The sequence below is a fragment of the Equus asinus genome, chromosome 4 (genome assembly GCF_041296235.1).
Source record: "Equus asinus isolate D_3611 breed Donkey chromosome 4, EquAss-T2T_v2, whole genome shotgun sequence".
In the NCBI taxonomy this organism is placed as follows: Eukaryota; Metazoa; Chordata; class Mammalia; order Perissodactyla; family Equidae; genus Equus; species Equus asinus.
The window spans coordinates 24,180,547-24,192,120 of record NC_091793.1 but is presented as its reverse complement, the minus strand read 5'-3'; positions in this window follow the sequence as shown (position 1 = coordinate 24,192,120).

Sequence of the window (11,574 nt, the reverse complement as noted above, 5' to 3'; positions counted from 1 at the left end):
TTTACCCCTCCCCCCACCATCCCAAGGGCCTTCTGTACCTTCTTGATGACTAAATGGCAGCTGCATGACGGAGAGTCACTGGGTCCAAGGCGGTCGGAGAGTTTTGGAACCTTGAGGGTCCTTGAGAAAATCTAGTCTAACCCCATCTCCAGCAGCTATAACAGCTCAAGCTGCTCTGTATTGAGCACATACTGAATGCCGGCCTCATTCTAAGTGCTTTAAAGGATTCATTAATTTAATATTCATGTTCATATTTGATATTCACAATAACCCCCGTGAGGCTTGTATCATCTCCATGTGATATATGGGAAAACTGAGGCCCAAATGAGGTTAAGTCAAATGCCCAAATGCACAAAGCTGGTGAATAGCAGAACTGGGAATGGAGCACGGGGAGACCCTCGGCCCCCTCGCCCAACGGGGACGTCTCCTGCCTCTGACTCCTCTCACACTTCCTCCCGTCCTGGAGTAAATATTCACAGAGTTCCTCACAGTCCTAGTGCTCGCTGGTTGAGCGTTATATGCCAGGCACGTGCTGAACTCTTCACATCCTCTCTCTTCTTTGATGCCCTGACTCTGGAGGGTGGAAACTCTCATTGCTCCACTTTAACAGGCAGGGAAAGTGAGGTCCACAGAGAGCCCGAGGTCAGGCAACAAGTCAGCTGGAATCAGAACCAGCCTCAGGTCTCCTGCTCCTGGGACCCGTGTGTTTTCCCACTGCCTGGTGTAGTCTTTCCCGTTTCATTAGTAAGCTTTTCTTGAGGGCCTCCCCGAGGCCAGGCACTGAGCTGGGGCTGCAAAGTGGAGGAGGTGACAGAGTTCCAGGCAGTCCTCGCAGATCGCGGCCACGTGGGAACGCCGGCCGGTGTTGCAGCTTCCTGGATTTTCTAGAAGAGCAGGGAATCTGGATTTTTGTGTGAAATCCCCAGACTCTCAAGTTTTGGCAATGAGCTCAAATTTAAAACACTGCAGGTGCAGTAGAACATGTTTGTTGACTGGTTCAATCTGGGGGCTGCCTGTTTGTGACGTTTAGTCGAGAAAGAAAGACAAATGTGTGGACAAATCCATAGGACTTGAGTGGATACAGGGCCCCCAGGGCACCCCTAACCCTGAGTAGCTGGAGGGGAGTTGGGAAGATATTCTGGAAGGAGACCCTTGAAGAATGGGTAGGAGTTTACAAGGGGGAAGGAGATCCTGGGTGGAACAGCACGTGCAAAGGCACAGAGTTGTGGCAGTGCCTGAGCTGTGGAGAATGTCAGGTGATACCCTTTGCTTGGGTGTGAACAGGAGACTGATGAGAGATAGGTGTGACCCAAGCACCGGCTTGAAGCCAAATATACAGCAGAATGGCAAAAGAAAGGGAGGTAGGGCCCAGCATCAAACGTTCTTTGAAGAATTCTTTCAACAAATACTCTCTTGAGTCCTTACTAAGCACCATGGACAGAACCATCCTCGTCGCTGTTCCCCAGGAGCATCCAGCCCAGTGGGGAGGTGGATAACCGAACCATGATTATCTATGACTGCTGTGGCAAGTGTCGAGTAGGAAAGAGCTTGTTGCATGAAAGAAAAATATCCTACACTGTGATCCCTGGACCAGGCATCAGCATCACACAGTGACTTGTTAGAGCCCAAGTGAACACTGCAGGTGGCACCCACAATCTGTGTTTTCATGAGCCTTTCTGGTGATTGGCGCCTGAGCTAACATCTGTTGCCAATCTTTTTTTTTTTTTCCTCCCCCTTCTTCTTCTCCCCAAAGCCTCCCAGTACATAGTTGTATATTCTAGTTGTAGGTCCTTCTGGTTGTGCTATGTGGGATGCTGCCTCAGTATGGCCTGTTGAACAGTGCCATGCCCGTGCCTAGGATCCAAACCAGTGAAACCCTGGGCCACCAAAGTGGAGCACAGGAACTTAACCACTTGGTCATGGGGCCGGCCCCTTCTGGTGATTCTGATGTGGGCTCTTGTCTGAGAACCGCTGCTCCTAGGTCATGCCAGGACCCATCTTTATCCCCTTTTTCTGGTTGTTTTACTGTTTCTCAAACTCTTAAAGACCCTTCCTAACTCAGGGCCTTTGCACCTACTGTTCTCAACATGGTGACGTGACTCTTCCCCTCATGACCTTCTGATCTTTGGTTGAATGTCATCTCCTTGGAGAAGCCCTCCAAAGCACCCCATTTAAAGGATCGCCCCCAACCCGTCAGCCTCAATGTTCTTGCCTTTCTTTACTTTCTCCACAGCACTGCCCCATATTATGTTCCATTTGGACTTGTCTGGCTGTTTAGTATCTGTCTCCGTCCTCTAGAAGGGAGGCTTCATGAGAGCAGAGATTGGTCTGTTCTGTCCTCCCAGCGTCTGGGACCGTGCCCAGCCTGGCGAGATATTCAGCAAATATTTTAGAATGAATGAATGAATCTCATAGGATTTGCCCTTCTGGTCATTCACTCATTCAACAAGGACCAATCTTGAGCATCACTTCTTGTGCAGGTAACTGGCTTATTTCTGGAAGGGATGTCATGGCCATTCAGATGGGGGCAGCCTGATGCCTGGTCCTCCACCCTCGCATCCTCCCCCCGCCCCCCATTGCACAGCCAGCTCCAGACCTGTAGAACCTACAGATCCAACAGACCCTACAGACCTGTAGGCTCCGTGGAGGAGGGGTTAACAGCACTGCTCCCCAAGGCCAGGGACAGGGCCACTGGGCTGGTCAGGAAGCAAGGGCTTTGGGGGAGAAGGAGGCGGGGAGGGAGCTGCTGACGAGTCATTCCTGGGGACTGTTCAATCATCCTGGGGTTGAATGCTTCCCGACAGCCCTGACAAGGAGCACGCGTCTGAGCTGCAGCTCGGTGCCAGGGACAGCACGATGCACCCGGGATCAGGGTGCTCACTGCAGGCACAGTCCCTCCTCCATCGCTCAGGGCTGGGGCCGCTCCTCGGAGCCCCACTGCTTGTAGAGTGTACTAGCGGGGTCGTCGGTGGATGCAAAATAGTCGCTTTGGGTAAATAAGAGGCTTTAGGGGACGTGCGTGGGGAAGGCCTCTTGAGGGTTATCTGGCATGGATCCTCAGGAGTAATATCTTTCGTACATTAGAGCGGATTTGCTGTAATGCCTTCATGTCAGAGGGCGACGCAGAAGAGAGGGCTGGGAGAGTCGTAGGAGTGGCGTGTATTTAGATCGGGGTTTCTCCGCCTTGGCACCGCTGGCATTTTAAAACGGCTAATTCTCTGTTGCGGGGGCTGTCCCGTGCATTGTAGGATGTCTGGCTGCCTTTTTGGCCTCTACCCACCGGATGCCAGAATCATCTCTCTCGTTGTGACAACCCAGAATGCCTCCAGATATTGCCAAGTGTTCCCTAGGGGGCAAAACTGTCCGTGGGTGAGGACCACTGAGGTATGAACTCAGTGAGTAGGGAATATTGATTCTTAAAATTGAAATCTGCAAGGACTGGGGCTCAGACTGTCGGTGTGAATCCTGCTTTGTCTTGTAAGGTTTGTTTCCCCATCCCTGCTCGCGTGGGTGCCTCAGGACTAGCTGAGTTAACACACGTCAGGGGTCTAGGACAGCGCCTGACAAATGGTAAGGCTCCGTATACACCAGCTCTTCTGAACAGCCGTTGGGATGCTGATGAATCCCCCTAGGGTGAGCCCTCATGCAGCCGTGGCTTCTGTTTTGCAGTTTCCTATAACGCGCTGTGTCGCATCTGCCTTCTGGGACACCGCCTTCTGCTGGTAATGACCTTCGCTGTTCACGTGGGCCTGGTTGTTTATGCCTCGCTGATGCGGTGCTTGGCGGTGGTGGCCATCTCGGTAAAGGGCAGAGGGAATGTGACTGACTCACTTTCTGCGCGCCCGGAATGCAAAGTGCAGCCCTGAGTGGTGGCCGCGGAATCGCGCGGAGGCCGTGATGTCCTGATGGCGTCAGCAGAGGGCAGCAGGCGCCGGGACAATGCCGGCTGCAGGGGCCCCTGAGCGCTGCCTGTCGCGGTTTTGATTTACTGCGAGGCTGCGTGTATTTAAAGTTGAGTAAATCATCCCTCCTGAGCCGCGGAGGCTGTAACAGCCCGCGATAGCTCATCTGCGGGAGCCGGGAGCTGCTGTTCTAGAACATTCCACATTTAGCATGTCTATTTCCCATGGCTCCCTCTGAACGTAGGCCAAATTCTGCTAGGGGCAAAGTTAAGCTCGTTCCTGTTGCTCTACTTTTTCCCCCCACTTTCTGCTCGCCTCACCCTGTCCTGTCCCGTCCAGTGACACAATGCCTTTCCCAGGTAGCCCCCCAAGCAGCTGCAGCCCAGGGTCACCCCGTCTAACCATGTTCTTGCCCCCTCCTCCTAAAAACTTAGCGGTCCAGAGCCTCGCTCTCTCATCGTTCCCCTGAATCCGCTCTTGACCCTCCCCACTGCATTTCCCACCCAGCTGCCAGGCCGTCTTTAAGACGTTAAAATAGCAGAAGCTGTCACACACGCTCTGCTGCACTTTGCTTTTTCCATCTAGGGATATACTTTGGGGAGTTTCCACGCTGGCACCCAGAGGGCCCCTTGTTCTTTTTTAATGGCTGTGTCCTATTCCGCTGAGAGAGTGGGCTTTCTCAATCTTGTCCTATTTCCACTGCAACCCCCCCGAAGGCTTCCTGCTGTCCTTGGGGTAAGGTCTGCTTTCCCCACAGAGCTGTCCAGCCTGGTGCGCAGGCCGTTGCCTGTCTCCAGCTTCATCTCGCGTTCTGTGCCCAGGGCAAGCTGGCTTTCTCCGTCCTCAAACCTGACCTGCCTCTCCTGCCCCAGGGCCTTTGCCCCTGCTCTCCCCTCCTAACCTAGTTAGCTCCTACTGTGCTTTTCTCAGCTCAGACATCACTTGCTCCATGTGTCCTGTACATTCCATCATAGCCATGACCAGGGTTTGTAGTTATTGGCAGTGTAGCACAGTGGCTAAGTCACAGGTTCTAAGGCCAGACTCCTGGGGTTCAAATCCCAGCTGGGCCACTTCATCGCTGTGTGACCTTGGGCAGCTTACCATCCCTCTCTGCCGAGTGGTATGGGAACAATGATAGACCCTTGGTCCTGGGCTTTTGTGGTGAGGATTCAATGATGGGGTGAGTAGCCCAGGGTGAGCCTCTATGAGCGTGGTGACAGGAGCAAAGCTCTTTCACCCTGCGTGCAAACTCCTGGGGGAGGGGCTGTGTCTCCTTTGCAGGGGTCACATCCAGTGCCTGGGATGGAGTAGGAATTCTGTAAATATGGGCTAAACCTGTGGGGCATATTCACACGGGAGAAAGAGCCTCTGGAGGAATCACTGTCTTAACCCAGTAGTTTTAAACCGTGCCCATTGTGATACTAGTTAATAGTAGAGGCCAACAGTAATTGGCCCTTGCGCCAGGCTCGCCCTTAGATTATTGCCTCTTGTCCTCATGAAAATCTTGACAGGTAGGGAGCATCATTATTCCTATTTTCCAGATGAGGAAACTGAGGCACAGAGAGATTCAGTAACTTGCCAGAGGTCACACAGGAGCAGAGCTTGGAGTCAAACCCAGGAAGCCTTCTAGGAAGCAATAAAGGTTTGAGAAGCATTGTCTGGACTCGGACTGTCATCTCCGTGACGAGGGTGGGCTGTGCTCAGGGGCACCCTTCTCGTCCATCTCTGCCGGTGTCAATTCCAGGCAGGTTTCCATTCCCAACTCCAATACACGCTCCTTCACCCACCTGGCAGCCTGTGTCCTCATCTACCTCTGGACCCTCAGACAGGGGGGGTGGCCAGTCCCTCCTCCTGGGTCTGGGCCCCTCCACCATTACCCCCTCTGGTTCCCAGGCCTTCCGTCTCCTCTGCCCCCTTGCCCTCCCCGCCCCCACGCTGCCCACATAAGCTCCAGTCGTCTGCAGCTCCCAAAGGAGCCTGTCCCTCAGTCCTGCATCCCCATGCCTCCTTTCGAGGCTCGGCTCCTCTGAAAGGACGTGCCCACCCCTCTTTCATCCCCTCACCTCCCGCTTACTCCATAATCTACTGCCAACAGTTTTCCCCTGTGTCCAAGGCCACTCACGGCCGAGTGATCACCTCCAATGCCAGGCAGCAGGACTCGGGGACACTGTGCACTCAGTACATGTCAGGCCCGTGATAAGAGCTTAGGCCTCTGGGTGTCCTTGTGAGGTGGGGACTACTGTTATCCCCATTCTACAGATGAGGAAATTGTGGCACAGAGAGGGTTAGTAACGTGCCTAGGGTCACACGCTTGAAACAGTGGGGCAGGATTCGAACCCAGGCAGGCTGGCTCCCTGAGCCACACTCGGGGCCACTCTGCCACTCTGTCTCCGATGGGGCCGCTCCTCCCTCCCGGCATTCTCTCTGCCTTGCTCGGTGACGCCCCTCCTCCTGGTTCTCCTCCTGCCCCTGACCAGAGGCTCCTCTGCTCCCTGCTCCTGAAATGGCCCTCGGGTGGCCTCCTTCCCTTGGGGCTGAGTGCACTCAGGCCCTGACTGACCTCCCACCACAGGCCGCCTGACACAGCTGGACTTGGGAATAACAATATCCCCCTCCCCAGAGAGTTCCTGTGAGGGTCAAAATTGGTGCCACGTGTTGCCTAAGGTATCCGTTGCAAACTGTGAAGTGCTGACAAAGGGGAGGGCTGTGACTGTTACCAGGAAGGGCTCCATCCAGAGGTCGGTTCCTGTCTGCTGCCCCAGATCTTCCCGGGCCACGTCATCACACCGCATCATGGCACCTGTGAGTTGGAACCTGGCAGCCTCTTGGGCTGAAAATGCCCGAGAGCCGTTCAGGATGGAAGGTCCAGGGGGTAAACACGGGCTGACCGGCATGTTACCTGACTGGCGGCCCCCAGGCGTGCCCGCCGAGCCTGGGGAAGCTGTGGACAGGCGGGATTGCTCCTATGCACAGGCGTCCCGCACTCTGGAAAGGGGGCTGGGGAGACACGGGCAGCCCAGATGCTGTGGACTCATCACCCCCGAGGGCCACGTGCCTGATGGTGCCAGCGCTGGCTCCCGTGGGTGCCGATGGACAGGAGGACGGACTTTGAAGCCAACAGACCTGGATTTGGAGTCTGACTGGGAACAAAAAAGGAGCCTCTGGTCTAGCCTGTCAGTGAGACGGCCCTCAGCAGCCCCAAAGAGAAGTTCCGACATCTGGCTTCCTCGGAAAAGTTTTTAAAATCTCACAAGTTGAATCTTTGTTGGGGGGAAAGCGGATTTAGGATATGGGAGGCTGAAGAGCAGGCGCCAGATCGTGTGACGTGGCCCCTCAGAGTGTCGGCACGTCGCCCCTCCGATAGCTCTGGTCTGTTCTCTCAAACTTCAATAGTCAGCATGTCCATTTTCCAGAGGAGGAAACTGAGGCCCAGTTAAATGACGATTCCGACATGACGTGGCTGGGGATTGGAATGCACATCTTCTCTGTCTGAATGCGGCTGCACTGCTGACCGGCTGAGTGGCCTAGGGAGAGCTAATGAGCCTTGCTGAGCCTCTGTTTTCTCATCTGTAAAGTGGGCTAATGAGCGACCCCAGGGAGCTGGGACGATTAATGGGGTGATGCGTGTGAAGCGCTCGATGAGCCACAGAGCAAACACACAACAAATGCTGGCGGTTATGACTACCCTCGGGCATGTGGTTGTTCAATGAATGAATGAACGAATAGCTTTAAGCTACTTCTACCGTCCACCGAGGCACAGGAAGCTTTCTTTGCAAGAAACACAAGAAATAAAGGCAATTTCCTTTAGACAGAAATAAAGTGCCCGTTGAAGCAGTTTGTTGTGGCAGAAGAAATTGGTCATCGCTTCCTCTGTGTTATTCACCTTCTTGAAGGAGAGAAAGGGCTGGCCCGGAGCAGATCATGCGCGACAGTGTCTCTGGCAATGCTGACACGGCAGTGTTTTCTGATGATTACGCAAGAAACCTTTCAATAACTGACCAGCAAAAAGCTTTGAATCTGGCAGAACTGCTGGGGCGTGGCAATTTCTCGTCCGGCGCTGGCTCGCCCAGCAAGTTTCGCGGCCATGCCACGATTGTCTCCGAAGCACTCTGCCCAACCAACTGCCCTCTGCTTGTTTCTGGAGAGTTAACAGAGGTGAGCCTTAGAGAGGTGACAAGTGGCCTGAGACCTGGAGGAGCTGGGGTAGTAAGAGAGGGGGCGGGCATCTCTTGGAGCGCATCCAAGTCAGCACCAGAGACGCTGTGGTGCATGTAGAAAACGTTAGAATGTTCTGTTTCCGCAGCATGATGTTCAAGAGCCTCACCATCAGAGCTGCCTCCATGTCGTCCCTCGGCTGCTGCTTCTCTGCTGCGTCCCGCTCTTGGCTGCAGATAGCTGGCCACTGCAAGTTTGTGTCCCTAACTATGGGATGCACCTCGGAGCTGTTATGCATATAACCCCACGGGGCAGAGGAGTTTAGTGGGTCCGTCCAAGCCTGGGCTCTGGGGTCTGAGAAACCAGGGATGGGCTCTGACTCCAACCCTGTCTTGGTTTGGAGTTCTGAGCAAGGACTTGAGCACAGCAGTTTACTGTGAGTCGATCCCTGGAAGCACCACTCGGGGAGCAGGAACACGAGACGTGGAGGGTGATAAATAAATAAAAAGCAACGGGAAATATCGGAGTGTATAAGGAAGTTTTGGTGTAAAATTAATTTGGCCTGACCTCGTTTATCCAAAAGGACCTGATGTGGCCTGTTGAGCATGCATTGTACATCTGCTTTAAACATTTACAGTGTCCCAAAGATAAGAATGATGCACTCAAAGATAGGGATGTAGCTTTCCCCCATATTGGCATTTCTTTAAGGATAACCATCTTTTCCTGGAAACTAAGGATTAATTATCTACCTACTGTGCTCACCTTGTGACCGCTGACCTGCTGACCGCTGACCTTCTGTGCCAGCTAAGCATCTCATGACAGTAAAAGAGATAATCCTGTCGTACGTGATGTATGCTCTTTGTTCCAAGATGGTATATACCCACTCTGTATACCCCACTTTGGTGCCCTTCCTTCCTTGCAGATGGAAGGCCTTGGGCTATAGTCCTCGAACCTGGCTCATAATAAAGTCACCCCAATTTTGACTTATAAATTGATTATGGATTTTTTGCATCGACAAGGGGAAAGGAGCCAGGAGGGCACACCACTAAGCCAACTGCCTCTGTGGGCAGCTCAGCCCTGCTGGGGACTTGGGGAGACTGTGTGCAGCGTGCCTGCAGTCACCCCACTGAGGGCTGAGGATGCTGGTGAGTTCGTATCCGGCTCATCATCCGGCAGTGGTCCAGCGCTGCACGGCTGGGACCCTCGGCACTTCCGCTGTGTCTTGTGTCGGGGCTGGACATCCAAAGCCAGGAACAAAAAACCCCTTGGACAATGAGTCTTGGATCTTTGGGGTGGCAGGAGCACCTGTTGTGACCAGCTCAGGCATTTAACCCCTCTCTGCCTCAGTTTCCTGTGCTGTCAGAATAACAATACCCATCACCGGGGCTTGGTGTAAGGATTAGGGGAGAGGGGACATAAGGCACGCAGCAGAGGACGCACTCAACGGTGTTGCTAATGTTATCATAGTTTGCCACCCGTGTTTCTAGAAGGCCCTTCTTGTCTTTTTTAACCGAAGAACTCCTAGTTATGCTTTGAAGGCCCAGCTTTGATGTCATATCTTCTGTGACACCTCCTTTTCTGTATATATTTGTGTCTTAGGGCTGCTGTAACAAATGACCACAAACTTGGTCACTTCAAACAACAGGAATTTCTTCTCTCACAGTTCCGGAGGCCGGAAGCCTGAAATGAGCTGTGAGGGGCTGCGCTCCCTCAGAAGGCTCCTGGGTGGACCCTTCCCCACCTCTTCCAGCAACTGGTGGCTCCTGACGTTTGCTCCTTGGCTTGTGGCCTCATCACTCCCGCCTCTGCCTCATCTTCACACGGCGTCTTCCCTGTGTGTTTTCTCATGACCCGTGTTGTTGGATTTAGGGCCCACGCTGATCCAGGATGACCTCATCTTGAGGTCCTCACCTTAACACATCTGCAAAGACCTTCATTCCAAATAAGGTCACATTCTGAGGTTCCAAGAGGACATATCGAGTCAACCCACGACACTGCATTTTGTACATTGTCTTTAATTAGAATCGCATTGGTTACAGTTCGGTTTGCTTCATGCGCTAACCACAGCAGCTTAACCAATACGGCCTTATTTTCCTCCTGTCACGAGGACTCTCAAGGTTGGCAGCTGCCAGGCTGATACCAGGGCTTCAAGGAGCCGTCAGGAACCAGGCTCCTCCCAGCTTCCCGATGGCACCATCGCCAGCTGTGTCTTTAATCCCCATGGTCGTAAGCAGGCAGCTCCATCTTTGGGCACCAAGGCTGCATCCTAGACAGGGTGAAGGGGGAAGGCAAAGGCTGAAAGTCTAAGGGATCTGCTTCTCCAGAAGCTTCCATGCAAGCCCTACCCAGGGATGTATGTTTATATCTCATGGACCAAAACCGTGTCTCCAGGTCAGGGGAGTCTTTTTCACAGGGTGCATTGCTGTCCTGCCCCCAAACGGGATTGTGATAGAAAGAAAGAGGGCAGAATTAATGGTAAGTAGGCAATGATACTGATGAGTAGGCAAACTTTGATATAATATAAAATGTGTTACCTATAAACAATTAAAATTCCCATCACAGATCTTTCCCCATGTCCTTATAGAACATCCACCACGGCTAGTTTACAGGACACACTATAGCTGATTCGTGGGTACCCCATAACTTTCCTCAACCTTGGCCGTCCTGGCGCTGCAGGAGCCTCCTTTCTGGACAGAGGGCCTGGCCCTGGGGGAGAGAGGGGCCAGGACGTGGGCAGACAGGTCAGCCCGGTAGAGCGGCATCGGTCCCGGCAGCTGGTGGCGAGGCTGCCAGTACGGGTCAGTGCGGGGCCAGGAGGCGGGGAGCACACCAAGGGGACAGCAGAAACCTGCAGCAGGGACATTAGGTGAACCTGGTGACATCTGCACATCAGAGCCTTGCTGAGCTGACGTTCTGAACACTGGGTCATGTCGGGAGGGAGAAAATAAAAGGAACGACCTGGAAACTTCTCTGCCTCTTTAGGACCCCATACCTCTTTGGATCCATCCGCGCAATATCAGTGCTCAATAAATATTGGGTGGACGATTGATGCGGCAGGGTAGCGAGCAGCCAGCGGGAAGTTAAATGGATTTCTGACGGCCCAGATCACAGCCTCTCAGAGTTGGAAGGAACTGGCTGTCTAGGGGACCTCTCCTGCTGATGTGTGAGTTCTTTCAACAAGTCCTCTCATCTGCATTTGTATGCCTCTCATGACAGGATGCTCACTGCCACACAGGCCAGCCCGTCTTACTGCCCAGGAGCTCAAAGGGGAGACAGGGCTTCCTTAGGTTTAGTCAAGAGCATTGCCTCGTAAATCCCCTAGTGGGTCCTGATTTTGGGCCTGCAGAATCACACAAAATAAACCCACTTCCTCCTCAGGCTGCACTCCCTGCCTTTACTTATGGAAAGGATCACCATCCTCCATCTGGTGATGCCTTGCTTTTTTCTTCACTCGTGAATGTTCTTCTTTGTTTTATGTGCTTATTTACTCCACAAAGACGTATTAAGCACCTCCTTT